The sequence below is a fragment of the Gopherus evgoodei genome, chromosome 6 (assembly GCF_007399415.2).
Source record: "Gopherus evgoodei ecotype Sinaloan lineage chromosome 6, rGopEvg1_v1.p, whole genome shotgun sequence".
NCBI lineage: Eukaryota > Metazoa > Chordata > Testudines > Testudinidae > Gopherus > Gopherus evgoodei.
The window spans coordinates 105,472,390-105,484,773 of NC_044327.1; positions in this window are offsets into that span (position 1 = coordinate 105,472,390).

Genomic DNA, 12,384 nt, shown 5'->3' on the forward strand with positions numbered 1-12,384 from the left:
TCATTTCAAACAGTTGACAAGAAGATGTGAGTAAAAGTAGGGGGAAATTAGTTTTTAGTTTTTGTAGTGACCCATCCTCTCTCAGTCTTTATTCAGGCCTAATTTGATGGTGTCCAGTTTACAAATTAATTCCAGTTCTGAAGTGTCTTGTTGGAGTCTGTTTTTGAAGTTTTTTTGTTGAAGAATTGCCACTTTTAAATCTGTTATTGAGTGTCCAGGGAGGTTGAAGTGTTCTCTGACTGGTTTTTGAATGTTATAATTCTTGACATCTGATTTGTGACCATTTATTCTTTTGCGTAGAGACTGTCTGGTTTGGCCAATGTACATGGCAGAGGGGCACTGCTGGCACACGATGGCATACATCACATTGGTAGATGTGCAGGTGAACGACCCCCTAATGGTGTGGCTGATGTGGTTAGGTCTTATGATGGTGTCCCTTGAATAGAGTTGGCAACGGGCTTTGTTGCAGGGATAGATTCCTGGGTTAGTGTTTTTGTTGTGTGGTGTGTGGATGCTGGTGAGTATTTGCTTCAGGTTTGGGGGCTCTCTGTAAGTGAGGAATGGCCTGTCTCCCAAGGTCTGTGAGAGTGAGGGATCATCCTTCAGGATAGAGTGTAGATCCTTGATGATATGCTGGAGGGGTTTTAGTTGGGGGCTGAAGATGATGGCTAGTGGCATTCTATTACTTCTTTGTTGGGTGTGTCCTGTAGTAGGTGACTTCTGGGTACCCTTCTGACTCTATCAACCTGTTTATTCACTTCAGCAGGTGGATATTCTAGTTTTAAGAATGCTTGATAGAGATCCTGTAGGTGTTTGTCTGTCTGAGGGATTGGAGCAAATGTGGTTGTATCTTAGATATTGACTGTAGACAATGGACCATGTGATGTGGTCTGGATGAAAGATGGAGGCATGTAGGTAAGTATAGCAGTCAGTAGGTTTCTGGTATAGGGTGGTGTTTATGTGACCATTGCTTATTTGCACTGTAGTGTCCAGGAAGTGGATCCCTTGTGTGGACTGGTCCAGGCTGAGGTTGATGGTGGGGTGGAAATTGTCGAAATCCTGGTGGAATTCCTCAAGAGCCTCTTTCCCATGGGTCCAGATGATGATGTCATCAATGTAGCTCAGGTAGAGTAGGAGCGTTAGGGGATGAGAGCTGAGGAAGCGTTGTTCTAAGTCAGCCATAAAAATGTTGGCATACTGTGGGGCCACGCAGGTACCCATAGCAGTGCTGCTGACTTGAAGGTATACATTGTCCCCAAATGTGAAATAGTTGTGGGTGAGGATAAAGTCACAAAGTTCAGCCACCAGGTTTGCCATGACATTATCAGGGATACTGTTCCTGATGGCTTGTAGTCCATCTTTGTGTGGAATGTTGGTGTTGTCATAAACAGATGGGTTAACTAGCTCAGTAAACCTGGAACACCTGACCAGAGGACCAATCAGGAGACAAGATACTTTCAAATCTCGGTGGAGAGAAGCCTTTGTTTGTGCTTTTTGGGTTTTTTTCTTTGTTCTCTCAGGAATCTAAGAGGGACCAGACAGGTATACAGACTCTCCAATCTTCTGTTCAATTTAGTAAGTACCAGTTAGAAAGGCGGTTTAGTCTTTTTGTTTGTTTTCTTTATTTGCAAATGTGTATTTTCCTGGAAGGATTGTATCTCTGTGGCTGCAACTTGAACTTGTGCTGGGGGGGAGGATTCTGTCTAGTGTCTATAAGATGAAAGACCCTGTAACATTTTCCATCTTGATTTTACAGAGACAATTTTTACTTTTTTCTTTCTTTTATTAAAAGTTTTTCTTTTTAAGAACTTGATTGTTTTTTTATTCTTGTGTGAGACCCAAGGGAAGGGAGTCTGCACTCACCAGGGAATTGGTGGGAGAAAGGAGAGAAGGGGGGAGGAAAAGCCTAATTTCTCTCTGTGTTAGGATTACTGTCTCTCTCTCAGGGAGAGTCTGGGAGGGGGAGAGAAGGAGGGGAAGGTGAATTTCCTCTCTGTTTTCAGATTCAAGGAGTTGAATCACAGGGATCTCCCAGTGTTACGCAGGGAGGGGAGAATCTGGGAGGAAGAAAGGAGGGGAATGGTTTATTTCCCTTTGTTTTGAGATCCAAGGGGTTTGGGTCTTGGGGTCCCCAGGGAAGGGTTTGGGGGCCAGAAAGTGCCCCAAAACACGATATTTTGGGTGGTGGCAGCTCTACCATTTCTAAGCTAGTAATTAAGCTTAGGGGGGTTCATGCAGGTACCCCATCTTTTGGACGCTAAGGTTCAGAGTGGGGGTTCATACCTTGACAGGTGTAGAGACCTTCTACATCCGTATTGGCTAGGATGGTGTTTTCTGGAAGACCACCAATCTATTATAGTTTCCTCAGGAAATCAGTGGTGTATCTGTGGAGGGGAAAATCTCCTTCCTGCTCCTTCCTGTCTTGATGCTGCACCTGTAAGCAATAGAGGCAGTGTGCTAAATACCAGCACATAATCTGTGAGGTTGAGTACTTCTTAGAGCAGGGATCGGCAACCTTTGGCATTTGGCTCACCCGGGTAAGCACCCAGGTGGGCTGGGCCAGTTTGTTTACCTGCCGTGTTCACAGGTTCAGCTGATTGCGGCTCTCACTGGCCACGGTTTGCCACTCCAGACCAGTGGGGGCAGTGGGAAGCCGTGGCCAGCACATCCCTCACCCCACACTGTTTCCCGCAGCCCCTATTGGCCTGGAGCGGCAAACCGCGGCCAGTGGGAGCTGTGATCGACCGAACCTGCAGACACAGCAGGTAAACAAACCGGCCTGGCCTGCCAGGGTGCTTACTCTGGCGAGCCATGTGCCAAAGGTTGCCGATCCCTGTCTTAGAGTGTAGCCACTGTAAAGCCGCATGGTCTATGTCTTGGGAGAAGGGCCTACCCAGAAGGTAATACCTGAGGGAGTCCACAGCCCACTTGATTGCCAGAGCCTCCTTCTCAATAATAGAATATGCTTTCGCCCTGGAGAATAACTTTTTGTTCAAATATAGGTAGCGATGCTCTTCACCTTCAAAGTCTTGGGAGACCACCACTCCCAATGTCAGATGTCTCCATATAGAGAATGAACATCCAGGAGAAGTCTGAGATGGCAAGGTCATGTGCCTAGCTCGGTTGCACCTTCAGAGACTGCCAACAATCAGTGTAGAACTTTAGTACCTTAACGGCAAACTTACAGTACTTCAGCTACTTCAGAAATCTGTCTGCATCTCCTTTCTATTTTTCATTCATTTCCTTTTGTGTAATAGGGAGCATTCTATATGCTAACAGATAAACATTCAGAGCTGTTTGCTGCATTTTCGGTATACTTTAGATATACCAAGAACTACTGATGACACTAAACACGATCTACACCAAAATACCCTTTGTTGACAATGTGAGAAAAGAATGAGAGCCAGTTGCTGAAATACCAAGGTCAAGAGTTTTAACAGAGGAACAGATGGTACATACTACCTTTTGGTCATTTAAATCAAGCCCAAGCAATCTACTGCCCAGTTTTGCATAAGAGTAGAAATAGACTCTGATAACCTAGAGTCAAGTGAAGGGGAGTACGCATAATGGCTTGAGAGTATAAACGCTGAGTTTCTTACAGAGAAGCAATGTTAATAGACTGCCACCTATCTTTCTGTGAATATCTTTTCTTCCACACACTCAATAAAAAGTTTCTACTATCTAGAACAATATGAGGTGAGATGAGCTATGAAAACAATATACTTCTACAACTGAAAATATTATATAAAGCCATATATAAACTGATGGTATATCATTACCTGGAATATTGTGTGCAATTCTGGTCAACCTGTCTCAAAAAGGATTCAGTGGAACAAAGTTGGATTCAGAGACAAGTGGTGAAAATGATCAGAAGAATGGAAAGAGGTCTGTACTAAGAGAACTTGAAAAGCTTGGAACTGTTTATTTGAGGGAAGGAGACAAACAAGAGGAGACATGACAGAGCTATAAAAATATTGAGTGACATAAGGAAGTAAATTGGGATGCCACTCTGCCCTTTTCATAGTACAAGAAAAGGAGGACACATGCAATAATGCTGAAATGCAACGAATTTAAAATAGATAAAAGAATACTTTTCTACACAATACATATTTATCCAGTGGATGCTCATTGCCACAAGACATCATTAAGGTCAAGAGCTTAGTAGGTTTCACAGAAGAATTTGACATATATATGGAAAATGAGTATTTTTTTAATGTAAATGTTAAGCATTAAAGAAATCCCTCATTGTTCAAGGCACAAGTCAGCCTGTAACTGAATGGGTTAAAAAGACAATTTCCATGTGAGAAGTTTATTCCATAACTCAATGACAGGAATACTGTCATGATCCAGTATGACATTTTTTTGCTCCATCTACAGAACATACCAATTGCTAGTTCATTAACTTTGGACAGGACTAGTGGAGATCTGTTACACAGGGAGAAAGCCCACAGTGTATTTCTGTCTAGTCATCTTTATTATTTACCAAAGGCTGTCAACGCATGTGGCACTGGACAATACATGGAGAAAAATATAGTCCTTGCAATATGAGACTTGTGAACTAAGTTGGACAGACGATACAGTTCAGTCCATAAGAAACAGAAGACAAGGAATGGAAAATCCAGTCTCCAAATGGCGCTAATATGATGCTTGAGCTTACACAGCTATGTCATAAGGAGGATAGCAAAACTACCAGCTAGGATGAAGAACTGAGCAGCAGTGATAGTTTGAAAGATCATTCGCTTTCACCATATTGGGTTTGAACGGAGAGTGGAACATCCAGAAAGACATTTTGAGATGTGAAAATAAATAGAGAGAGACAGAATGGGGTGAAGTGGTAGATCTGGGAATCATCTGCAAAGAGACATTAGTTGAAACTGTGAGGATGGTTTAGGGCATTCAGAAATAAAGAACAGGGAGGGAAAAGAAGGGGATCAAGGAAAGAATGCTGAATGATGTGGACAGAGTTGGAGCAAGCAGGAGAAGTCATTCAAGGTGATTCTGAAGCAGCAGTCAGAGAGGTAAGAAGAATCTAGTCGAATCAATAAATATAGATTCACAAAAGAACAACGCAGGAGAATGAATGGATTATATGTGTTGAAAGGAGTTAGTTGATTGAGCAGGGTGAGAATTAAGAAGAGGCCATGTGATTTCTACTCTCATATTTCCTTGTTTTTTGGTTTTTTTTTTTTAGTCCTTCACCATGTCAATGGGTCTAAATACATACAATACATATTGCGAGCTCTGAGCAGTTATTTTTCCATTAATTCCTCTCAAAAGTTGACCTGCAGTTTTCCGGGAACAGGTTACTGAATTACTTGTGGTTATTTTGCTAATATCCAGTAACCCACATGACTCAGGTGTTTCAATATATGCTCATCTCTAGCATTTAATTATGGAATCATTGCATACAATATGTATCTAAAATTATACACTTACTGTGCAAGTTTTTTATCATTATTGTTCTTTGACTGTACATCTGTTGGTCATTTATAATTTCTATATTTAGTTTCAATCCAGATTTGCCAAAAAACATTTATTACATAAGCTAGGTCACATCAAGCACAATTTAAATGAATTAACAGATGTTTTGTTAGTATTAGTCACTGAGAAAGCAAAACTCTCCATTAATGAATTATGATGCTGATGCTTCAATTTTCTTGTTTTTGATTTTCTACTGAATGCATACGTCATAAAACAAACACATTTATTCTGTGCAAGGGGGTTATGATAGTGCACTGTAGCCTTTCCAGCCTTCAAAAGTGATGATTAATCACCAACATATATGGATTATATAGCTGCATTTGAGCAGCCTATTAGATTATAATTATACCTAAGTACATGATGTCAGCACCTCATCAATAAAGATTTTGAGGGGTATGTTAAAACAAATTATTATAACACAGTTCTGCTGGACACGTACTATAGTAATACTAATTAGTTAATATTCATAGATTATTTTGAAGATAAATCCTATATAACTTTTACTAGTGCACTAAATACTCTGGCACCTAAGCTTCCAGGTCAAGATTTTTCAAAAATGGATTTCTAAAATTAGATACCTAAGTCTATAGGTAAATGGCCAAATAAGTGGCCTGATTTTCAAAAGTGCTTATTTAAGATCTAAATATGGATATAGGAACCTAACTGTGGGCATTTTTTTTAATCTTGATCCCAGTCAAATAAGAGCAAATAAGATTGAATTTATCTTTTCCCGCTTTATACTTACTCTGTATAGATGAAAATCTGCAGGCATTTTTGTTTTTACATGTAGAGGTGGTTGACTTTTTTGAACAAAAATGGCCTTTTTGAAAAATTATATTTTTCCTGAAAATATTGTCAATATTTTTAATTCATTTTTCATAAAAAATATTCTGCCTTTTTTTAAAAAAAAGTTATATTTATTTACTAGACTTTCAGTAAACATAAAATTTCCATGATGTTTTCAAAAAATTTAAGTTGAAAAGGATTTTCAAAAACATTGAACACTTCAAAATGAAAAAAAAAAATCAATTATTTCATTACCAATTTCTTTAGTTGTTGACCAGCACTGTGTGCATGTTCTTTATGTCTAAAAAGTTAAGTTCTGCTATGATCAGAGACATGCCTTTTCATTCAAAGCAGAGATAGGCACAAAATTCTTAATGAAGGTAGAAAGAAATGGTTCCTCCTCCCCTATTCTTCAAAGTCTAGAAACAACAACATTAAATGCCTTGTTAGACATTAAGGGCCCAGTTGTAGGATGGGTGCTGAAGGTTGCACATGCTTTACAGGAAGCACTATTAGGGCTTGTCTACACTTACAGTTTTGCAGCGCTGGTAGTTACAGCTGTGTAGGGCCAGCGCTGCAGAATGGCCACACTTACAGCAACCAGCGCTGCAGTGTGGCCACATTTACAGCACTTGCAGCGCTGTTGGGAGTGGTGCATTGTGGGCAGCTATCCCACAGATCACCTCGTCCCATTTCGGCGCTGTGGCTTGTGGGAAGGGGAAGGAAGTGTGAGGGTCTTTCCACTTCCTGTTCCAACGCTCTGTGGTGCTTTGCTACACATTTCGAGCAGTTCGGTGGCATTGTGAGTCTGCAGCGCGATTTCTGCGGTTTTTGTTATAAATGGAGCCTGAGCTGCTGACGACCCTGCTGATGAATGTTGCCAGCACATCACACATGGCAGTGGAGCTATTCCTTCAGCTGCAAAATGAGAGTGACAGTGACAGTGAGGAGTCAGACGATGATATTGAATCACCTCACGGTGAAGACAGTAAATTGCTTGTGGCAGTAACAGACGTGCTCAGCTCCGTGGAACGGCGCGTTTGGGCTCGGGAAACCAGCAGTCAGTGGTGGGATCACATCGTCCTGCAATCGTGGGACGACGAGCAGTGGCTGCAGAACTTTCGGATGAGAAAAGCCACTTTCATGGCACTGTGTGCTGAGCTCGCCCCTACCCTGCGGCGCAGGGACACGAGATTGAGAGCTGCCCTGCCAGTGGAGAAGCGGGTGGCTATTGTAATCTGGAAGCTGGCAACTCCAGACTGCTTCAGATCGGTGGCAAACCAGTTTGGAGTGGGAAAGTCTACCGTTGGAATGGTGCTGATGCAAGTTTGCACAGCCATTAATCGCACCCTGCTAAGAAGAACCGTGACTCTTGGGAACATGCAGGACATTGTGGATGGCTTGCAGAAATGGGTTTCCCTAACTGTGGAAGGGCAATAGATGGAACGCATATTCCTATTCTGTCACCACCCCACCTGGCATCAGAGTACGTTAATCGCAAGGGGTATTTCTCCGTGGTTCCACAAGCGCTTGTGGATCACCGTGGGCGTTTCACTGACATTTACTCAGGATGGCCTGGAAAGGTGCACGATGCACGCATCTTTAGGAACAGATCCCTGTTCAGGAGGCTGAGGGCCGGGACTTTTTTCCCAGACCGCAAGATCACAGTAGGGGACGTCGAAATGCCCACTGTGATCCTTGGAGACCCCGCTTACCCCTTAATGCCCTGGCTCATGAAACCATATACAGGGAAGCTTGACAGGAGCAAGGACTGGTTCAACTACAGGCTGAGCCGGTGCAGAATGACTGTGGAGTGTGCTTTTGGCCGTTTGAAAGCCCGCTGGCGCTGTCTTTATGGGAAGCTAGATTTGGGGGAAAGCAGCATCACCGCTGTTATATCCGCGTGCTGTACCCTCCATAATATTTGTGAAGAGAAGGGTGAAAGATTCAGTGAGGAATGGACCTCCGAGGTTCGACGCCTAGAGGATGAGTTTGCTCAGCCAGAGAGCAGGGCTAATAGGGAGGCCCAGGAAAGGGCTTCAAGGATTAGGGATGCTTTAAGGGAGCAATTTGATGCTGAGAGCCAACGGTAATGTTTGATGCATTTGATGTGCTTTGCTTTACCTTGGTGTACAATATTTACCACTTCCAGCAATAATATAACGTAGTGAAAAAGAAAAAAAAATCCTTTATTCAACATACAGTACATAAAAGGCAAGGGGGTTGGGGTGGTGGACTGTACATTCACAGGTTTGAATATGTCCTATTTTGATCACTATTCAATGTCTGCTGCACTTCAGGATTACTATGCTGCAGGATAATGAGGGTGGAGTGAACAGAGTAAGAATTATAGTTATCAGGGCTGGTAGGTGATCGTACAGGTGTTGGGGGCAGCTGGGGATAATAAGGAACTGGCTGCTGGAGAAAGTTGTTTTGTGGAAATACTGGGGAACAAGAAAGAGGGCTTTGGGAGGGCTGTGGGTTACAACGGTACATATTTGTTTGCATGGCTACGAGAGACTCGAAAGGCCCAGTTTGGCGAGCGAGGAGGCTTATCATCTGCTTTGTGGTTTTTTTGGCAGATAATTCCTTTCTCCTGCTTTCTGTTTGCCTCCATTCATGTACACTTTGTCTCCATTCATACATTTTCTCTCTCCATTCCTGTGTCTTCCTACTTTCTCTGTTGTAGTGACTCATAACAGATTTGATCAATTCCTCTTTTGATTTTCTGGGATTCCTTCTCAAGTTCTGCAACCTACGTGAGGCCGGTGATCCGGCTGCAGTAGTCAAGGTCACTAGAAAAAAGAGAGATAGAACCATGTAATACACAGAGGCTACATTCTTTATTATCACACAGTGAAGGACTTTTTAGACTTTTGGTAGCATCCTTCTCACATACCGCACATAACACAGAGAGGGCAGGGAAGCTAAAAGTCATGGCGAGCAATGGGGTGAGTGGTTTCCCCCGATTTCCCCTTGGGAGTGGGAATTGACCAATGGGTCACTGGGGTTTATCTGCAATGGGTACAGGAGGTAGCTGGTGTCCTGAAGAGGGGACAGTAGTGAACAGGAAGGTGGTGAGCTGCTTGGTGGGGGGGTTGGGCTTTGGTCCGCGTTCACGCCGTCCTGCTGGTGGGGGGGGGAGAAGCACCGTGGTGCTGGATGCCTGCTTGGAGGGGGGATGGGGAACACCGGAGCACACCGTGGTGCTGGATGCCTGCTTGGAGGGGGGGGGTGGGGAACACCGGTGCACACCGCGGTGCTGGATGCCTGCTTGGAGGGGGGTGCATAACACTGGAGCACACGGCGTGGATGCCTATGTGCTGGGGGGGGGGTGAACACCGGAGTGCACTGCGGTGCTGGATGCCTGCTTGGAGGGGGGGTGGGGAACACTGGAGCACACCGCGGTGCTGGATGCCTGCTTGGAGGGGGGTGCATAACACTGGAGCACACCGCGTGGATGCCTACGTGCTGGGAGGGGGGGTGGGGAACACCGGAGCACACCACGTGGCTGGCTACATGCTGGGGGGGGGTTAACAACAGAGCGCAATGGGCTGGGGAAACATGAACCTGGCGCCCTGCACTCAAGTATCCCTAAATTCTCAACAGGGTTTCCTACTGCCAGACATATCACTGCTGCGTGTTACCTGGGAAGAGAGGGAGGTTCTTCTACAGGAATGTGGATACCGCCCTGGCCCCTATGCAGCTTGCCTGTGTGCAGCCATGGTCCCCCCACCCCTCGCTGCACAGTGGATCGGATGAGTTAGCCTGACCGGGACAGGGACCACGGTGGCTCTCCCGATCAACTTGAGAAAGCAAATTGCAAACACTCTTGCTGCAATTTTTCAAGAGATTACCGAGGCAGATTACAGAGACTTGATAGAGCAAATCAATGGGCTATTCCACGTTTAGGCATGCATGCAGGCAGCCATACCCAAAACCTTCCTCTCCCAAAACATAAAAATCTACTTACCCCGAGCACAATCCTCAGTTTCTTCCTCACCATCAACTTCCTGCTGCTGCGACTGGCTAGCCTCCTCCTGGCTTGAGAAGAGCTCCTGGCTGCCTGTGTACTGGGACTCCGGGGTGTCTCCCTCCACGCCAGTAGCCTCACTGTCGCCGTCCTCTACAACCTCCCCCACTTGTCACTGCTCTGAACTCTCCATCGTGCTCCTAGGATTGGCAGTGGGGTCACACCCAAGTATGGCATCCAGCTCCTGGTAAAAACGGCAGGTCATGGGGGCAGCTCCTGAGCGGCGATTTCCCTCACGAGCTTTGCAGTAAGCACTTCTCAGCTCTTTAATTTTGACCCTGCACTGCAACGCGTCCCGTTCATGGCCCCTTCTCATCAAGGACTGCGATATCTGCCCATAGGTATCATAATTTCTCCTTCTGGAGCGCAGCTGTGCTTGCACAGCCTCCTCTCCCCAAACACTTATGAGGTCCTGCAGCTCTGCATTGGTCCATGCTGGGGCTCGTTTGGTGCGTGGAGGCATGGTCGCTGAGTGATTGATTGATTAATTGCACTCCACACCTGGCTGAGCAAACAGGAAGGGGATTTTTAAAATTCCCAGGGCATTTAAAGGAGGGGTCAGGTGAGCCCAGGGCAGTGGAGTTTGCATGATTACCAGAGAGGCTTCTAAGGTATGCTGGGATACCTGCTTGTGCCACGGAGGTCAATAAAAACGCTGGTGGGTGTCTACACTTGCTGACCAGCGCTGGATCACCAGTGCTGGATCCTCTACACCCGAGGCTCGACCGGGTGTACAGCCAGCGCTGCAACCAGAGAGTTGCAGCGCTGCCCGTGCTGTGCAAGTGTGTACACATCCTAAGTTGCAGCGCTGTAACCCCCTCACCAGCGCTGGAACTCTGTAGTGTAGACAAGGCCTCAGAGTTTCTATTACAATCCACACCTGCCCTCCTCCGTCTTGAAAGATTTGTTCCAAGGATAAAATTTGGCATACAAGGTTATTATTTCTTTATTTGGTGCCCAAGGCATGCTTGGCACTGGGCTGAACCTAAGAATATTTTTTCCTTGTTTGAAACCAAACTTGACTTTGCTATAAATACATTCACATGAAGTTGCATAGGTGGTTTTAAGTGGCAGAAGTAAAACCAACTGTACAGCCATTGTTCTTAATTACACAGTTGGCAAACAGATCTAAAACATCATTACATCCTGTTCTTAACCATCATTTGCCCCTAGACTTCTCATTCTGGAACACTGAGAAAAAGTGCATCCGACTTTCAGCTTTCATTTTGATTTTTTGCCAAAAAAATTCTCCATTAATGCAACCAAGATGTTTTTTAAAAAAATGTTTTTAAGACAGCCATTAAGCCTGAAATAAATACTGCACTCCACACATTCTGACGCTGCTGTTTCTTAGAAATACTGATTTCTTTCACTTAATTTATTCTCTTTATTGATATGGGGTATGAGACATATTTTCAATGGGGATTTATTTTTCAATAGAGCCACATCTGCTGTATAAAATCAGTAAAGAGGGACAAAGGTTAAATCCTTCCTTACGTAAAGGAAGAGCATGTAAGCAAAGGGAGACTTCTACACTTTACTAAAATAGTGCTCAGCAAAGTATGCATGGCCTACCAGCCCATGCACGACAATCCAGAGTCTCTTGGTTTGAGGGCCTGTTTATGGCTCCAGTGGATTATCATGAAGGGTACAGTCTGCAACAAGGGTCAGCCAGGTATTGCATGATGGAGTAGCAGTAAATAGCAGCAGCAGCACATGGTAGCAGCCTGCCCCAAGATATCCTGCCTTGCAACTGCAGGATGGTTATTGTACCGGTCATTGCGAGCATACAAATCCATGTTCCCTTTGCTCACCCCTAATCCCCAGTGTCCCTTGCCTAGACTTCATAGGTAATGCTAGAAGTTTGCCCCAAAATAATTTCCCTATTTCTATACAGATTTGAAGCGCAATTGCAAAGTCATTGTGAAGATTAAAAAAATCCCTACCTTACCAAGCAGGGGAAGTAGAAAACAGTGTAGCTAGACCATGAAGCAAAACTACTAGAGCTGTTCTGATTTTCTAGCAGGAGTTCCATCTGGCACACATGTTTTGTCTAAGATTTGCACATCACTGATAATTACTTG